This window comes from Micromesistius poutassou (genome assembly GCF_964030765.1).
Source record: "Micromesistius poutassou genome assembly, chromosome: 3".
In the NCBI taxonomy this organism is placed as follows: Eukaryota; Metazoa; Chordata; class Actinopteri; order Gadiformes; family Gadidae; genus Micromesistius; species Micromesistius poutassou.
In genome coordinates, this window is record NC_140273.1 from 14259843 (window position 1) to 14280183 (window position 20341).

At 41.4% G+C, this 20341-nt stretch overlaps 1 protein-coding gene across 1 annotated transcript in view; it reads right to left on the reverse strand.

Annotated features, from left to right (window-relative positions):
• Positions 1 to 20341, reverse strand: part of fbxw7 (F-box and WD repeat domain containing 7) — an 84259-nt gene that overhangs the window by 55303 nt on the left and 8615 nt on the right. The window contains exon 2 of the mRNA XM_084466229.1: positions 14405 to 14463. The gene's annotated coding sequence lies outside the window, so the exon portion shown is untranslated. The remainder of the gene's footprint in view (positions 1 to 14404; positions 14464 to 20341) is intronic.

A 20341-nucleotide genomic window follows, 5' to 3' on the forward strand; every position in this document is an offset into this window, starting at 1 on the left:
GCGACATAGGGAGAGACGAGTTAGAATGGTGGGAGTGAGCCAGTTTGGCTTCACATTAGAGTCTTGGATCATCTGCCACACATGCAGACAGAGGCTAGCCCAGAACGCTACCGGTATTCCAACTCTGAGTGTAGCCAATAAACAAAGCCCAGTCCATCAGACATAAACGCCAGCACCTGGTTCAAATGTGCAAAGAACTGCTGGGCCCGGCAATCGTTCCTGCGTTAGGGCTTGCCTGGAGGCTTGGTGGAAAATGACGTGCAGTGTTTTCCTCAGCAAGTCAAGCAGTTTTAAATCATTTAAATCCACTGCTACTGACATTGCATTCGCCAGTAGGCCTTTATGATGTCAAACATGCTCAGTGTTTATGACTCAAAGTGCTCGTCACTGAAGTATCTCACCAAGCGTTTTTCTATAACTAAAAATGTTCTGGATAGCACTGGCAGTGTCATTAATGACATTTGCCAAGTGCTGGCTTTCTGATGCAGGTCTGCATGTTGTGTCATTTCTGCACGAAAGAGGCGTTGTAAATGTCACATTATCGAATGGTAAGGGCAGAGAAGTGTTGGCTTTTAGATTAGACAGCCTTTCTCCTCCAGTTCATCTTACTATGAAATTGTCGAAGACAACCAAATAAAAATCAGCTCTACAAAACCCGTACATAATTGTGTGGCGGTTAAATTCTTTGCCATGAATTTGAAAAGACAATTGTGGGTTTCATAATAAATTAAAAGGGTTGACAATTCAGTGTATTTTATCTTTAACCAACAGATGCCTCACCTCTCAGGGGTAGGCGGGGGTGAAGCCCCTCCAGCTGAGCTACCATGAGTGATTGAGTCTTAATTGTAATGCAGTAGTTGCCTGCTATTCAGCAGTTGAACAAGCTACACTGGCTACATTTCTATTCATCTGAAAAATAAAAAAAAGTCCACTCATCTGTGGCAACAAAACATAAATACATGAACAAGCTTCTACAGTTCCTATAATTAAGACTATACACCAGTTTGATAATTCTTATGAATTCTATCATAACGAACCGGCCTTCATCAACTGGCTGATCGGGATAAACTGCCCTTTAGGGCCATCATATTGCTATTATTAGGGGTACTACGAAATCCTTAGGACCGTGTTTGTGTTTGATGCATAAAATTTTTATAAATTGGCATGCTTGCAGAACTTAACTGAAATTACTCAAGGGATGCCATGGATGGGCCATAATCACCCAAAGGTGTTGCTTTAATCATTGCTTGAACCTCTAGGTGGCTGCTATTTCCACTAGGAAAGTGCAATATCATGAACGCTCATCATGACGGAGGGTGAATTTAAACAACTTTTTCAATGCAACACATGTGGGACATTTTGTCAGGACATTTTGATGTAATGCAATGACTGCAACTTGACCTTTGAGTTTTACTTTTTCTGGCATAAAAATAACATTTATCTAATTATATATCATAAATCATAATCATAATTTATATAAATATTGAACCACTATGGAAATCAAAATCAGTGGATCAATTCTGTAGCATTTGTCTCTACTGTCTCAGATTCAGACAACGAAAGATTCGCAACGGGATTTCCTTTTAATTTTTATTTACTATTCAAATGTTTGTACATTCACAGCTTTGGAGTTACGCATTAGGGCCAGCCCTATATGCAGGACAGTCCTCTGTTTGAGAGACAGAGGGTTAAATGTCAAGACTGAGACACTCAGCCATCCTGAAAAAAGTGTGGAAAAAGAGAACCCCAGCTGAAAAAAGGCTTCAATCAATAAAACGGGGCTTATATTGTTTAATCAGCTACATCACACAGGCCACAACATGCGTCGCCTCTTTAAAACTGAATAAACTTAACTATGGTGATACTGGGAAGAGGTGAGCAGTGTTCTGAGAAGATGTCCACACCAATGCAACATCAATGAACAGTCAGATATTCTTAGCGCGAGTGTGCATGCTGGTACGCGTCTTGTTATTTTTTGATAGATAACAAATGTCTGCGTTCGACCAGTACAAAAGGAATTGCACCAGTCTGGCATCATACATGACCGCAGCTGGTAGGTATTTATCAAAGAATGAGAGTTGTCGTTTTTCCAATTGGCAATGGGACCAGGTTATTTGTCTGAGCGCAGGCTGAGGAACACTGTAAAGATACTTCATGTGCAACAGATTCTAACAAAAATAAGCTCAAAGACCAAAATACCACGTGGCAACAGGTGTGTTGGAAAACATCTATACAGATCGTGTCTCTGTATATTAAGATTCCGTTTATTCCAGCTGGACAGAGAAGCCAACCCGAATGTTTACAGAAAAATGGCTTTGACTGGATTTCGAGTAATGTCTGTTATTTCGCCATATGGGATCTGGTCTAATAGATAGAGAAGAAAAACACCCATTTGTACAGCCTGGCAGTGTCATCATTTCTTTCCACAGGGAAACAATGTCACCAGTAAAAACATGGCAGTGAGAACCTGGACCAGTTGGGACACGTCGATCCCAAACCAATAATTTCCCGCAATCAGTTATATTTTATTCAGAGTCTAAGCATTTCCTCCCACTCCAAGTCATTGGTGAAGGGGCCCTGACCTTGAGCTGGCCGTGTCTCCAGTCCTGTGTGCGGGGCCCTGTCTACTCCTGGCTCTGTGGTAGCATCACTTTGCTAGGGAGCATTAGTCCTATCTCAGATTGCACAGCAGCCCCTGCGGAGGGTTCGCCTGGTATTGTGAGCCCGGCAGAGGAAAGGCTATGAATAGCTTCAGATTGGGTCCTGCCATTTACCGGGGAAAAACTATTTTTTTTTGTAATTGGTTTCGTACACACAGGAGTGAAGTGCGTTTGTCTTTATTGTCAAACAGCCATGCGTAGTGTACAGAGGAAGAGGAAGCTGAAGGCACAATAAAAAGAAAAAGGGGGGATGCTGGTCACATGGGTGGTAGGAAAAGTAATTTCAATGTCATGAAAGCACCACAATGCTGTAATATTATCCCTTTAAAATACTAAAAAGATAGCCAGTGGGCAATTCATTCAAGACAGCTATGCAATAATAACAAGACAAAACAGATCAGTGTGTTTTTACCCTTTTTCCTCCAACCGTAATCTAATAAGATTTAATAACCGGCAGATTACAACGGCATATCTCACAATCCACATCCCGCTGACTGCTTGATTCCCATTTCCACAACTGAATGAAAAACAGCATGGTGACACACACACACACACACACACACACACACACACACACACACACACACACACACACACACACACACACACACACACACACACACACACACACACACACACACACACACACACACACACACCTCCAGGATGGAGAACGCAGGCTTTAAGCAGTTACTGTAGAGAGCTGTTCAGAGGTCAGGAGTGAACTGAGGCTGAGAAGGTGTGGAGGGGAGAGTTTGGCTCTCTCCGAGAGATAACACGACTCAGGAGCCCGGGGCACGGGAGAGGAGATGGGGGAGAGGAAGTAGAGGAGAGAAGCTGGAGGAGGGAAGGTTCTCCCCAAAACCCACGGCTATTAGTCGACTAATAGGGTTGAGGCAGGCGAAAAGAGCATCCAAGTTGCTTTTGTCAGCGGGAAAAAAGGCCCAGTCCTCTTAACAACCTCCCACGCAGCACATTAGTATTAAAAGATATGACACTTAATCATTTAGGCCTAAAACACGAAGCGAAAACAAGCCAAACCCGTAAATTAAGTAACTACTGCACTAGTCTACAAGATAGAAAGTCTATTGATCCAACGCCCTGCTCAATGGGCCGAAACCTTAGACCACGCAGGTTTTCCTGTCTCTTACCCGGGGATAATTAGCATGGCATTAATGGACTAGCTCTTTTAGTTAGTGCCCAGCTATCTGGCAGCAGAGAGACCGTACTGAGTCCAGCTGCTGATACACATGGTTTGGGACTTGAGTCAATGTTGTAGACCAAACTGGCACTCAAGACACAGTTCAATCCCCAGCTGAGGTGAGTGAATGAACACACACACACAGTTAGGCTCTGTGAAGTGAAACTATTAATTCGCTCAAGGGTGTATTTACACCTCATAGAGTACGCAAGAACAAATCCTCTCATTCCAGCCCTTTCTGACAGGTGTTACATGGTTTGTGTGCTTACTCTCACGGAAACAGGGGTTACCTGAGTTGACAAGTGCTCCTTGATACTAGCGAGCCATCACATTTCTGTGAAGGCTCTAAACTGTATTACAAGAAATTAAAGCTGAGGTAAATAGATTTCATGTAGCTATTGCTTTCCTTGGACTTTTTGCTAATGTGACTGTTCAACAGTATTTACTTTCACCGGCAACAGGAAAGAAAGGTTTACATGTTTCGGTTCCTTAAAAAAAAAAAAAAAAGAGGCACAGTAAGAATTGAAAAATTGAAAAAATGGATTAATGTTAAATTGAAAAATACAAAAGTGATGATATTCATCCTTCCATTCACTAACAAACAAAAGCATTGAATACCATGGCGCAAGGGGGCTAATTTGATCAGCAACGCTATAAATAAAAAGGCCTAATGGCTACAAGTATCTGCACGTCTACATTTCTCAACAGAAGCTATTAATCGATGGGTCTATTTTGAGCTAGTGCCCTATGGAGTCTCAGTGGAACATTGTGAAACCTTAACTCCGCGGTTGCTTGACCGAAGGAAGTTCTTCTCCCCACAAGCCCAGCCTGATGTTTACATTAGGGCCCAGGCCACACTGACTATAACAAATATAAGGGGTTAAACCCTGTTTTACAATTTCCTGAAGATTTCCCGAGTTGTTGATTGAACATTGTCCATCTAGCTGATTGTCCATCAGCTTTCCATACAAAAACAAGATTTTTCCATGAGACATCGCGACTTGCCCATCATAGCTGTTTTTGGTACATAAAGACAAATCCTTCAGATACACAATAACTATCTTAACAGTGGAAAAATCGCGATACAGAGTCAGCCCTGAGATCAGGCGTCTGAATCAACGTCAGTCAACTTCTGAGGCAGTGCAACAGGGGCAATAAAACAGAATCAACTCACACTGACTGATGAAAGGAAAGCTTCACACAATTGAGAACAGGCCCAGACAGGCAGTCACACATACAAACACAGCCATCAACCCCACACAATCACAAGCACATAAACACATGTACAATAATCAGATCCATTAAAAGAGCATTTTGTCTGGCTGAGGAGGTTGCAGTAATCTGTGTAAATCACAAGCATAGAGAAGCCAAGCGTTTGAATGACTTTTCCTTCTGAATGCCGGACTAGGCTATTGTCAAGGCAGCGAGACTGCCCATTAAAAACCCTGGTTCCATTAAAGAATCAATTACTGCATCAGTGCTCAGATGGCAGTACCCCTAGAAAGCATGTCAGATGATGCAGTTTACGACAAAACCTCCTTAATGGCAGGCCCCTTTATCCAACGCTGCATGCAACAACAACAAAAAACAGTCAACACGGTGGGACCATGCGTGGCGCCAGTGTTCGTAACACCCAAGAATGTCGGGTATGTCCGATATGGGTAGAGCAGGCGGTATGGGTTACCTGGGCTGGACGTGGACGGTCAGTGGCCAGTCTGTGGAGCTGCTCTGAAGTGTGGCTGCAGGAGAGGAGGTCTGAGCAGCACGCGGTGCGACTCAGCCTCTTCATCAGAGAGGAGATGAAGCTGCAGCCACAGCCACACATTGACTCACTCATTAGTGGCCCGGTGCTCCAGTGAGGGGAGGAATTAAGGAAAGAAGCGATGGAAACCAAGGCTGCTTCCTGGTGCTGGCCAACGCCACCACCACCCACCCCTACCACCTCAGGTTGCTGATGTAAATCCACAGGTTATTTGTCCTTTTTTCTTAAGCCAGCGGGCTCCCTGGGATGTTGTTTTCATTTAAGTCCCGCAACACCGACGGCACTTTAATCCGCAAATCAGAGTCGCCTTGCGCATCGTTCCTTTGCCGGCTACTTCCAACTCTCTCTCTCTCCCTCATCACTCAGCTATACACTACTGTATAGCGTTCTGTATAGCATCCCGCCTCCTGCCTCAACAGCTCCTCCCCTCTCCTCCGCCAACTCCCTGGGAGTCTGCTCTAAGCACTGCTAGCGATATCTCTGGATGCAGCACCCACAGATGCTCCGTCTCCAGCCAGTCGCTGTATCTCTCCTCTCCGTGTGGTGGAGAGGCTGCCAGTCCCTCCGTCGAGACGGTTGCCACGGCGGGGGGAAACCTCAGACCGACTTACCCACAGGCTCTGGCACATGTGCAGACACCTGCTAGGGTGGCAATCAGGAGTTTCATCGATCCACAAAGAGTTGGGGAGAATGTTATAGGAAAGTCGGGTAACCTCGTGTAGACAAAATGAGCTGGTGGGGTAAAGGGGAAAACTCCACCCATTAAATCTTTTTGCGTTATAAATTGAATGTGTGAAATATTTTATCACTACTGCTAAACATGCAGAAGAAGAAAGTGCTTATGGCCATTAAGACCCTTCATTTGCGTCATATATATATATATATGTGGGATTTCCAAGTTGTAGCTAATCTGTATTTAATGTGTTCTTATTTTTAGGGTTAGCGTTAGAACCCAGCAATGTTTAATGTTGAAATGTTATTCCAAATTTTGGTTGGAAAAATTGTATTTGTTGTCAATGTCAATAAAGTTTGTCGTTTGGGCTCTAGAGTGCGGGTGACGAGCACAGTGACATGAGGCCATTGAATGTCTGGCAGCTCAGACATTGTTATTACGGTGACAAGACTCAGTGCTGTACACCGAGGAAACCCTGACAACGGCCTGAGGACCGCAACAAAAGCGGCAATGTTGAACAACCAGATTACCATTAATTAATGATTTTGCTTTGGGCTAATTCCATCATTTGCGATAACAATGCTTCCTTTTTCAGCCCATTACCCATGACTACCCTCCCACCCTTTTCATTTGGTCCTCAGCATACGTCAATGCTCCAGCGAAGGGGGACACATTCATGGTCCTCCAATTGTATAACCTGATTAGCCTGCTAATTGAAATTGGGAGAATGGGCCAAAAGGACAATCATTTCAGTCAGTTTATTGTGTGGTTTTTATCCTTAGTAGTTTGTTTTTAATTACAAGACAGAAGTATAGCGAAATTAAGCAGCTACATTAAAATAGTTCATACCTAACCATAAAACATGAAAGGTCAATATTTGTAAAAAAGCCAAAAAGGAGACAGGTAAGAAATATTTGCGCTTGACTGCAATTTGTGCATAAAAATGAATGCCCAGCGATTAGTGCTGTCTTACCCGCATTCAGCCTAATTCAAAATTCATTAGCATACATCCAGAAAGGGAGTTTGCTGGGTTAGCTTCCGTTGACTTTCAGAGTTACCGTAGCCAAGCTCCTGTACATGCAATCTACAACTTTTCGGATAAGCGACTATCGCAACATATTGGAAATCTTTGGAAAGTAATAAAAAGTATTACCCTCACATGAACAGTAGCTAGGCTACTGTAACTTTGCAAGTCAATGGCAGCGGCTAAAGTAAATGCTAACCCAGCGCACATGATGAATTTGGAATTCGGCAACTTGTTTGAATCTGGTCATTTACAGCTATATCAGTGTATCCCTTTAATAGTTCAAACATGAACATACTAAACGGTCAACTGCGCTTTCCAGGCAGAGAGCAGCCGTCCACATCTCAAGCTGTAGCTCAACCAGCCTGCTCTGTATTCATCTTGACATGTGGGGGATCACTGAAGCATGCACTTGGGGAAGCAGAGATCCTTTAGCCTCTGCTTCAGGTGAGAGTCACAATGAGGACATAAGTGTGCCGCGACTATACAGCCCCCCATCTATATTTCAGTGAGAGGCTGCTTCCTGTAACTGCCTGCGATGGTCTCAGCGTAGAACACGACCGAGGGAGCAATTATAATGAGCAGTCTAGTTCCGACCCCCCCCCACTAGTTACCTGCATACTGCTGTGCACATCATTGTGTATGCTGACGCATTTGCAGCAGAGCAATAGGTGGACACTCGACACAGTGATTCACATCCAAAGAACACTATTATTGGTGAATGTGTGCCAGCCCTGTGTAGTACCAAACGCACATACTCTGAAGCACTGGGAAAGTAGATCACGTTTTCTCTTAGTTTTCTTTTTTTAAGCACACAGATCCAGGTCTACACTGATACATCCGCCAATATATAGGGTGATGACTAATGCCGGGAATAACTTTTAATTATATTCATCAACAACAATGCATTCATTCATATCTGGTAGCAGTCTGACCATTTCTTGATTCCCTTACATTCATTCTATTTATTACCGGTCTTCTCCTTTCCTCTGCCTTTGCTATGGTCGAGGCATTAGAGGACAGTGTGGTGGAAAGGCATCCTGTTAATTATTAATGAATATTGCCCGTCAGCATCCTCGTTCCATATTGATCCACAGAAAGTGTAAGCACGGGTGGAAGAGCTACTGGTCATACAAGCCTGGCGACAAATGCTAGTGAGTTTTGCTAAAAAGTCGGGACGAACCATAGTGAACCAAGTTTCAAACTGTTGCACAGCCCCTTGCACAAGTAATCCCTAACCACCTAAAAGTTATTTGCAGTTGCTTAAGTAAATCCAGTGAACCAAATCTTTAAACCCAACAACTTAGAAGTGCATAAACTGGAACAGGAAGTTTGGACAGATTCTGGAAGGAACGAGGCCGACTGTGGGGGCATTATCTTGTCACTAATCCAGTAACAGACTTATAAACCGGTGGTTGGCAGATGTTTCATCTCAGTGTAATGTGGTTGTATCAGTTGCTTATAGGATAAAAGTGCTTCAGAGGTTGAGTATGCCGTGAACGACATTGCTGGCTGATTGTTTGTGTTTCATCTCAATTTCTGTTCACAAAACCAACACTCAAACACACAACACCACACTAACACATGCACGTAAAGTGCATAACAATTAGGACCACAGAGCCACGTTTAAAAAACACATACGTTACAGAGGAGAAAAAAACTACTATTACAATTATTACTGCCAAAAATCCATCTGCATGTTAGGAAGTGGTTATTAGACCAAGTAAAGGTCTATTTAAAGGCCACTGTTTGGGAAACAATTCACGTGGCAATAAAGTGCCTCTGAAACCAGGGAAAAGATTAAACTCAATGTTTAGACCGGAGACAACACCCTGCCTCCCTCCTCATAGCATCCATTGTGTGTGCCCAGGCGCAGGCCAAGTTATCAGTCTCCTGCAATCAGAAATACACTGGCCTCCAACACCATACAATTACTGTTTCATTGTATTGCTTGAAAAGGCCAACAATAAGGGGAGAAGTATTTTCTTGGGTTTGCTCAAAAGGCTGTGGCTAGTATGTGACAATGCTCAAGATGTTTACTTCCAAGTCTCACCTTTCTTTAGGAGAAGCTCCTAGCCACTGACCATTACCGCTTCTCAACACTAGCACTAAATAATATGGCAGTCATTACATTGCATGAAAACTAGCCATCTATCAAAAGTAGGCATACTTGAAGTAAAAAGCTACATTTGACACTTTGTGTCTAAGGCAAAACTCATTGTTGGCAAAACTCTTAACAAAAATATGTCCAACCCTGAAACATTGTCAGCAGATTGCAGGCAGCTCCTTGAATTAACCAAAACTGCACTTTCAAATAGATTTGTGTTGGGTATATATGTGGTCTTGTCGAATATCCAGGCAAAACCCTAGTATTAAAACTGGGACTGGGAAAGTGAATTTCACTGGTTGGCAACTCACTATCATGGCAATATATTGTATCTTTCGTGTTGCATATTGAAACGTCTTGACTGAGCACAATTTACAAGTCTTTAAAGGAATTGCCTCTTAACACACTGAACTTGCATTCAAATTCCAAGTGCAAACCATGTCAGGAGGTAATTTATATGATAATAGTCCCAACACACATTATGCAGTGTCACAGTTTGACAAGTTTCCCATGCAGTTATCTCCTTCCAGCTTGCATCATTAGGTTAAAATAGTCAGCTAGTGAAAACAAGTCTTGTGACAATGGGCTCTGTACAATAAAACATCAATAATTCTGTGTTGTACTCCTTGTACCGTGGCCTTCGATTTGATTTGGTTTGCTGCACTGCAACCCCTTAAAACGTGATCTGAAATGTATTACAACTGTGCTCATGTAAGATTTATGCACCAACACTTCTTTGGGCTTCTCTGCTTGAACCCGACAGATCCGGTCGGCGACGAGAAAGAAAGTGGGTCAATGTGTCGCACATCTAACGGTGCAGATAAATTGAAACACTCATTGAAGGCTGTTGCTGGGGCCTTAATACAAGGTCATATGAAGGTCCTGAACCTTCAATGGACAGCATTATTGATCCATGAAAAAGATGAGAAACGGAACTCATCGACCGATAAGCACCATTTTATCTTGTGTGTATCATCATATAGTTGTGGCACATGTCCCTTTTGTGGTCCACAACTGAGAGCAAAAGGTTCTGGATGAATTGAATTGAGCAGCAGTTAAAATGTATAGTCCTGTTTGCAAAATCCATGCTAAGTCGTGTGTGCAGAATGCATACAAAGTAACTAACTAAAATATAATTCACTCACTTTTATTCCATCCTTACCCCTATGTGCATGCCTTACATCCTAACAAAATAAATATTTCAAATGCATTGTGCACCACACTGTCTGTATATCATGCTATGATTTGGCGTCTGGAATAACAAGATGCAATTTTGTTTTGGTCAAACAAATGTCCCAATTTAACCAACACCGGCAGAATACTGTGAATAGGACGCATACCTAACAATGCAAATGAACTGTCGTTGAACCACTGATTATTTGAGTATCATTTGAATAATAAACAACAAGAATGCTGGCTGGCTCCTGATTAGGCCTGCTGAAGAGGTTTTACCTGAGTAGAGTGCACTCTAGTGGGCAATGAACCAAACAATATATACAAGTCACTTAAAGACACAGCAGGAAATGATTACTATTTCCCACCGTTGGGTCTAAAAATAGAAGAAATGCATAAACTGCTTGTGCTTGATTCAACTCGTGCACCACTTTAGTTATCAACAGTAACATTTAAATAAATCTAAAAAGGCAAGTGTTTCAAAACTCTGCGTGAGTTATTTAAGAGATTTTGAAGATCTGTAACAATATTTATGCCATGAGGGTAGGGAAAGCAAGGAGTGGCACACTGAAGTTACTACATCCTGTCGCCGTGACACAGGGAAGGAGGGCACGCCAGAGCCAAATGTGTTTGGGAAATCCTGTTTTTTTTTTTTTCAAGAGAGTTGCCGAAGAATGAATGACTTCAGAGAATGACATACTTCCAGTCGTAAACAAGTAAACAACCTCCTTTCTCTGCAACAATGCTTCTGCTGCACACAAGCTATAATTACACATATTTCTGAATCATTAACTACCAACTGACACCAGACCAATAGTCTGGTGTCAGACTATTGGAGTGTAGAGTGTAGTTCCGCAAGCATCGTTTCACAGGTAATTGCTGTGAAATTACCAAAATAGCTGTTCTTAGAGGTCAGAAGCTAAAAAACGCACCAAAGAAGAAAATGCTATGAAGAGTTACCAACCACATTCTTAAACTGTGGGGAAAAAAGGCAAAACAAGATATACTTTAAACCTAAAAAATATATGTTATGTTATGGCTATGCAGAAAAAAATAACGCTTGGTGAAAACAGGTTACATGTGTAATCAACACCAGCATTGGCAATACCAAGCAAGGTACAGACTACATTTAGCCACAACAGTTGCTTTTTCTTATTTGAATGGACAGAGATTCTGACTGCAATACCTTGCAAACTGACTTGTTGAATATCTCAAAACAAGTCTGTCCTCCAATTCCTTTTTCTTTCGACATTATTCAAGGAACTACCAGACAAGTTTCCACCACTTCAGTTGAGCCTCACAAAGTGACGTTTGTTTCATATGCGTCACTGGCTATATTCTAGGGTAAGCTTCTGACTCCATCTTCAGCAGTCAGGTGTCCCAAAGGGAGGGAGTATGTTAATGAGCTAGTCAAGTCCATTCATGGCTTTTCCCCCCCACTATAGAATACTGGCCCAGCTCAACTTCCAAATCCCAACATAATATAATTTTCCTAAACTCGTCGATTCATTTCACATTAGTATCGTTTACACATTGGACAATGTTTTAAAAGGAGGCGGGTGAAGACCACAAAAATATCACTTGTTAAGTCTGAAAGGGTTCAAATTATATCAAACCATAATAACATTAAAATGTTTGTCGTGATTTTTGTCTTGCTAGTGAATAGGTTTCCATCATTGGGATGGGGCCTCTCCATTGGCCTCCATGTAGCCGAGCTGACTGGATCAGTTGATTTGCATGTTGAACTGAACATTACATCATATTGAACCTTTGACCAAATTCTTTGAGAAATTCAGGATTTGATATTATCAAATGTGCTTACTGTAGAGGACTGGCGATTTCATGCTGTACCCAAGAGAACATTTCACAATACTTGGTAGTTTTTTATTATCCATGTGTAATCCACATTCTCTATAGTCTGCAACTGGACGCTCTAAATTATTTACAATGAGTGAGTGAAACTTACAGTCCTGGTTAGGGAATGACACATCCCTAAATCTCAGTCCACCTCCATTGTGTCAAGTTGGAGGCACTGTACAAAATGCATTTCAAATAAACTTTATAGAAATGTTTCTATTCCAATAAAAAATATATGAAATGTTTTATGAATGAGTAATAATCTATGTTAGCATTGGGAAGTATGCAAACATGTATACCTATTGATTGGTCAGTATTCTCTCAAACAGTTAACCAGAAAATAAATCATCAAAAGATAGGTTTCCCCAGACTAGTGGTCAACAATATTTCACCAACTCAATTTATTGACTGCAATGTACAAGAAATGTTAAATAACAAGAATTTCTTTATCCTCCGCAGAGGTTAATGCTGCCTTAAGCACCTTTCTAGTGAGAGTCTATTGGCTTGCTGCAGAGTGTTTGGGTTGCCAACATTTCCTCGGATACTAGCAGGAATTTAGCGGACAATGGCAGCTGCAGACCTGTTCCACACCGTTTAGTAGCCTAGGTCTGATTAAAACCAAACAAGAGCATTCATCTCTCTAATGGTTAAACTAAGAAAACCTCTTGCCCATATGTGACCTATCCATGGACGCAAGACGTTACATATTGTGATATCAAAACTCGAGTATCAATTTGGGAAATGAAAGGACGAATGCCTTTTGGGATAGCGGTGAATACCAAACCAATAATCTAAATTATTCAGGCAAGATAACATTTCCCCAAGACCTTTATCCTGTCTCAGACACCAGAGTAGTAGTTTTAGAGGTAGGGAATGTTAACACGTTGACATCCGAGTGCTAGGACACACTTTAAAATGCAGGAGTGAGCATTGCTGGGCGCTGCTATCACTTTACCTTTAATTTGCCCCACACGTGCAACAATGAATAATTTAAACCCACACACTCCTTTTGTCTTTAAGGAGGAAATATGCTACAAACAAAGCGCTGATCTTGTCAAGGATTAACTGTTTGTACATCAACTTGATAGTGTACCATTTCTTGTTAAAAAATGATCTTATAAATGTAACTATATTGAACCAAACAACTATATCTATAAAAAAAAAGGTCTGGCTGGTAGCCCAAAGACAATACGTCAACAAACTGCATTCATATGCACTTCTTCCATGTCTGCACACTTGCTAATTTGCTCTGAACTTCCTGTATGAGACATTCCTGAAAAAATGAAAGCACAGACAATGGAGTATATGAACTTCTTGTTTCTCTCTAGTGTGGCAGGTTTCTTTGTTACCGGAGGAAAAGTGTGAAAGTGCACATCCTGAATAAAGATGTCGACAACAATGAGATCAAGGGTGGGGTCCTTCCATACATCCTTCAAGATCCATAATCCCTCATTGTAAAGGGTGACACAGGGAGTTCACATCCGTAAAGAGGGGTTTGGTTTCACCAACACTCAAGACACATGATCCACAGCTGTGCTATGCTACATTTACTTGGTCTACATCTTTTGACTCTGATTTGCATGTGTACTGAAATACATTTGTTTAAATCTTCCTCACAATAATGTGGATATAAAGAAGGGTAATTGCCAAATTGGAACAATTCTACTGGACATATACTTGAGACAATTACTGAAGAATATATATACATATATATATAAGTACAGTACCAAGATTTCAATTACAAACTTCAACCTTGAAATTGACCCCCAAGACAAGAGGAACAAGGGATTAAAAACAATTGAAAATGGAGATTGTTCATCCATCACACAAACCTGACAGTCATTCATCATTCATATATGCAGTACGCATAACACCCCTTGAAGACACATGCACATCCTTCCCACATTGTAAAGGATTTAAGTGAGTAAAATATAAATCTTTACTTACGATTCTGTCTGTGTTTGAGTCCCCTCCAGGCCGGACCCTACCAAGAGGGCTGGAACTGTCTGTGTGTAGTAAAAAAAAAAAAAAAGGAGGGAGGGGAGAGAAGAATGGAGAGAGAGAGAGGAAAGAAAAGGAAAGTGTAAGAAGCTGTCAGTACACGTGTTAAGCAATCAGAGAGGTCATCGCATAATAAACATGGCATCGAGCAGACAGGAGGAGAAGGGAGGAGGGGGAGAGGGGGAAAGTGAAGGGAGGCCAGAAATTGGAGATCAGAGCGCAGGGATACCAGTGTTTATCCTCCAAAATAAACCCCAGAGAGACCGTACAGCCACTCTCCGACCGACGTGCCAATCCTGAACACTGGTCCACGATCACACTTAAAAGTAAATGATGTGGTGTGCACGTGAACCAGTGAATAACATAGCATCCTTTGTAGTACCCCCAGTCACTACACTTGTAACTGTTGGTTTACAATTGTACTAATTAACTGCCTGTTTACAATGCCCAAATTTCTGGTGTTCCATAAGTTTCATATTCCACCCACATTGAGTGAGTCAATAAAACTCCCTCAAGATTACATGGTCTAGTTTTTGCTTATTAAGTACATTTGGTATGAATGATAATGTGTCATTCCATTTGATAATCTCATTCAACTTCACTTTGAGTGAACTTAACGTGAGTTAACTCGCCAATATTAAAACGATCAAAACTTTTAATCGTTGCCAAGTCCTAGAATAAACATTTGGGTGACATTACCAATTCAAATATTTACATTCACGAACAGGGTTTTATTAAAGAAGACTTTACTGAAACACATTGAAATGTGGAAAGTCATGAAACTCACAATCAAGAAGAGTATCTCAAGCTCTGTGGGCCCTTCTCCGAGCCCTCAAGACCCTTCTAACTACACCCACATGTTCACCATGTTAAGCATGAAAAGAATGTGGCAGATAATGTGACCCAGGTAGAAACTGCCTGATGAAATCATTAAGGCCTGGGACTGCTGAAGGCATCAAGAGATTAAACAAAACAATGCCAGATGCGGACAGTGATCAGATATTTGCACAATGAGTGAGGCATCGCGGCGTTTTCGATAGTTGGTTTCTTGTCAAATATGTGTAAAGATTCTTTCAAAACAGCTTGTTGGTGTTAAAAAAAAATTGCAGTTGGCTGGTGTGTGGACAACAGTGCTGGATGAGGACACAGCGATCCTGAGGAATGAGTAAGGATGCAGAGACAAGCAGCCCAGCTGGTGGACATGGGATAACCGTGAGACTGGAGGGGTGGTGGACACAGGGGAAGAACTCTTATTGGGCTTTATTACTCTGAGGCATATGGACTTTGTTTGCAAATCAAGCACAAGGGTTGCAAAAGTTGCAAAAGACTTGCTGTTCATTATGTAATATAGTAGCACAAGGCAGCTGGTGGATGTTTGAGTACCCAGACAGAGGGAGTGCTAAGACATGACCAGCAAAGAAAAACATACTAGCCAGCTGTGAAGAAGCACATTTGTGTCCAGGTCTCTGAGGGGAAAGACGGAAAGAGAAAGGGTCCTTTTGTTGAATAAGCTCCAACTGGCGTCAAAGAGACATTGAGCATTGATGACATTGATGAAGTCTCACCTGCAAGCCATAAGTGAAGGCCTTGCTTGAAGCATATATGCTGTAAATAGAAAAACGTTCAAATAGACACGAGAGCCAACATTCACTATAGCAGTAAAACAACCACCAATCAACTACCAAACTGCTGAACAAGTGATACCAATACAGAACAAATGCTGATCAGAGGTCAGCATTCAACGCTTTGGACACACGATGCAGATTAGGGGCAGCTGCGAGAACACACCAAACGGCCAATCCCGTTTTTTAGAAATATCTGAATAAATAGGCTTATATTTGGGCTTACATCTGTTGGGTAACTCACCACAATTTCACTGAGAAGTCCAGCAGGGTTCGAATGATACTTTAAAATAAATTATTGGGGGGGGGGGGGGGTGGGGGGGGTGTAGATACCTTGGTTGCTTAGGGACCAAGCATTATTTGGAAATGAGAACCCGAGGAGCAGTTGGACCATTATTTGGATAATAGAGTAAAAATGGAAATGCTGTTTGGCTTGGTCAGTTAAGGGAGTAGGAGCAATGCTATGCAGACTAAGGCTTTTGTGCCGTTAAGAAATCCTGTGCAAAACCGAGGGCGCAATCTTTTGTTGACAGATCTTGACGTTACACGGAAGGGCACTTGCTCATTTTGCGCTTAATAGCACAGCAGGATTTTCTTTGTTGTGAAATCCTCTGCTAACCTCTGTTCTCCAATAACTGAAGCCTATCAAAGTTCTGTCAATCCTCACCAAAGGAAGCAATGAAGCTGTAACCGTGGTCCAACATGTTTCTCCAGTTCCCAAGAAAAGACCACCGTCAACATCTTTGGTGGAAGTGGACGACTAATATACAGTTGTTATACACAATAACAGCAGGCTTGTTGTTTTACATTGGAGAGCTCTCAGTGTTACTTGTTCCCAATACAAGAAAGGAGGAAATATTTTGATTTCTGTGTCAAATGGATAACCCAGAGGCTTCTAGGAATAGAACTTCATCTCCCAGAGGGCTTTGTGTGAGGCAATCGAGGAGGTGGTACAGTTCTATCCTTACAATTGGAGGCAGCTCTCCCTGTATGTCCAATGTAAAAAAAAAAGGCCCACACAGAATAATGCAGCAGATTTTGGCCACAGGCTAGCTAATGGTTCCCATTGTGTTCTGTGAGAAATATCTGAATGATTGTGCAATAATTTCTAACAAAATGTTACACAATTGTGTGTATGCAGGAATAATCTAATCAAAGGATGTGAAATTCAAGTTTGTCATATGTACCAAGGATCATCTGGATAGCATGGTGGGATTTCCACCTTTACAGCTTGGTACATGGATCTACACACTCAATCCATGAATTAATAGTTTAAAATTACATTTTAGTACACAAAACGACTTCCTTTAAAAATATCAGTCAACCTTGTAGGGTAATCATCTGGATTAATAATCCAGGAAGTAGGAAGAGAGGGAGTGAGTGAATGTATATCCTCTATCAACCTGTGTCACTAAACTCTTGCCCCATACACAGAGGCAGGACACCTGCCCAGGGCCTATGAGGCTATAATGGGGCAAATGGACAGGGCCATGGTAGCCTGCGATAACATTGAGTTAGCTTGGTATTGCACTTGCAGTGCAACTAAATGCCTTTTAAATTGGACAGCTGGCATATGGATTAGACGGGACTAAATGAATAGTCTAAATATAAAAGTCCAAAAAGGGTTCACCCAGTGGCTGACAGCTCTGCTCAGCAATGCCTAGCAAGCTGGCTGCAGATGTATGGGTTTTAAAATCGCCGTCCTAGTGAAAATACTGGCCGTCCCAATGTGAACCAGAATTGTTACCCAAATCATAAGGCTCAGTAGAGAGCGATGATGGACAATATATTTTACTGATTTTAATACAGTCCAAGCATTTACTGAATCAAAATGACGTACTCAACGGTTGTATGAATTTACATATAGAACAAGACTTTCCGATCCAAAATTCACGGCTTGTGATCAGGACATTTAACGTTCAAGGAGTCCAACTGAGCTCCTCTGGTGTCTCTCTAGGTCCGTAAGCGGCCAGGTTTATGGATGATTTACATCTAGACATAACCAATGTCAAGAATTAACTTGGGGTCATAGTAAATCGGCCAAATCCTTTAACCATTAAATCTGATCATCAACAGTTGACTTGGATTTACTCAACAAAATAACACTCAACTTTTTTCACATTACCAATACTCGTAATAGCACCTTCAAACTTATAACCTACAGCTAGTCAGAGGGCTGGGGTCTTTAGGCGTGGTAACTCATAACCAAGTTAGGGTTATATTCAGTAAGTGTGAGGCTTGGAGGTTTTAAGAGGCTGAACAGACCCAGGCAGGTAAACCCTTGATTAACAATAAACATGATCATGGCAGGTTGAATGAGAACCAAGACATCAGCGCAGAATATTGACAGAGATGAGCCCATTGCATTCTGCCAGTGACTCAACTGAAACGCCATGGGCTAACACTCTTTAGGTACATTTTTGGATTAAATAGTTTAGACTGTATTTCTCAAGTGTTTATCTGTGGATAATTCAATGTGTTAATGGGCCACCACACCTGATGTAGCATTTTCAACAAATGTTGGTATAATTGGCCTATACAATAAGCTGCATTTAAAAGCAATGGAAACTTGCCAAATGGCATTTAATAAACAATGCAGGTCACTGTCATCATGCAGCATCATGTACAACGCAGCAACTCAAAGGGGTTAGATCGGTGCTTGTGGGCTTATGGAGCTTAATGGAGTACCACTTGAATCACTTCTCCATTAACCAAGGAGAGGGTGATAACAATGGATAAAGCCCAATATTTATTGATTACCAATAAACGGAAAAGTAAAAACACAGGAAATAAAATCTAGGGCTGTAGTCAACCAAAATGATCTTGGTTGACTGAAATCTGACCAATCGATTTGACGATGGTGGGGAAATAAAAGTATCTGTACGTTGTCTCTACATTAATTAAAAACAGCCAGTGTTCTCTGCTTTACCTAGTAGCCTAAATATCACACCAGTGCAGTTTGGAGAAAGCCAGTGGGTTTCACATCCACTGATGGGCCGAGTCAGACTCTGTTACGGCGGAGCTTCAAAGTAAAAGCGGGCCTCACGAGACAAGCTACGGAGCACTGCACAGCGAAGATAGAAGACAGACAACACGTCGGAAGCTTAGATTCTAGGTTTTGTTCTTGTTCTGGGTTTAATATAATGGGTCCCGCTGGAAGTAGGAATGTGAATAACTCAAATTTTTCATGGTCAAATAATCAGTGGGTGGTATGAACGAATAATCGATTATTCGATGTGTGCTGACATTCACAAAGGCAGCCATGGATCATCGGCAAGAAATCACTTAATATCTTAAACGCAAAAAAACAAACTTTAATAGTGATCAGTGTTTGTATTGTATGCATATATATATATATATATATATATATATATTCATATTTATGCTTGTGTATTGTGTATATTGTTTTTCTGTACATGATTAACAATAATAATAAAAAAAATAATAACATTAGTTCCGTCCGTTAATTCTTGTTTATTTGAAAAAAATGTTAAGTCCAAATGTTAAAAATCGGCTTTGACCCTCGGGAATGAATAATCGAATAATCGAGTATTCTGACCCATCCCTAGCTGGAAGACACATTTGACTTGGTGTTATAGAATAGTTTGTAGCCGAGTAAATGTTCAGTAAGTAGACTAGCAGTCATCCTTAAGTTGGACAAGTTCAAAGTGAGGAAAACCGTGATGTTATGACTAGGGCTGAACGATTAATCGAATTCAAACCGACATCGCGATGTAATAGAACGCGATATGCAAATCGCAAAGGCTGCGATTTTTGTTATTGTTACTTACTGGAGATCAGTAAGATTTGTATTTATTTATTTTTTACAATTCAATAGTTAAATTAAGATGTTATAATGTCAATTCATGTATCAATTCATCTCAACACATCGGCCTGGCCTAAAAGAAAGCAGTTTATATGTTGACTGCTTCCAATGTTGTGTTGGTCATACTACAGAATCATTTATTGCTTGTTTAGTGAATAATAGGGGTGCAACGGATCAAAAAACTCACGGTTCGGATCGTTCCTCGGATCAGAGTCACGGATCGGATCATTTTTCGGATCAGCAAAAAAAAAAAAATAGACAAGACAAATAAACATAAGTTGTGTCTTTTTGTTTATTGTTATTATTGTTTGTGATAGCTTTAGCCCGGTCGGTTTGTGCAGGAAGGGGCTGTTTAAATGCCGCGGTGATAAGCGGTTGTTGAGCCGCTTTCGGTTTCACTCCTGTCAGTGAAACACCGGGGTGATGTCGTAACCG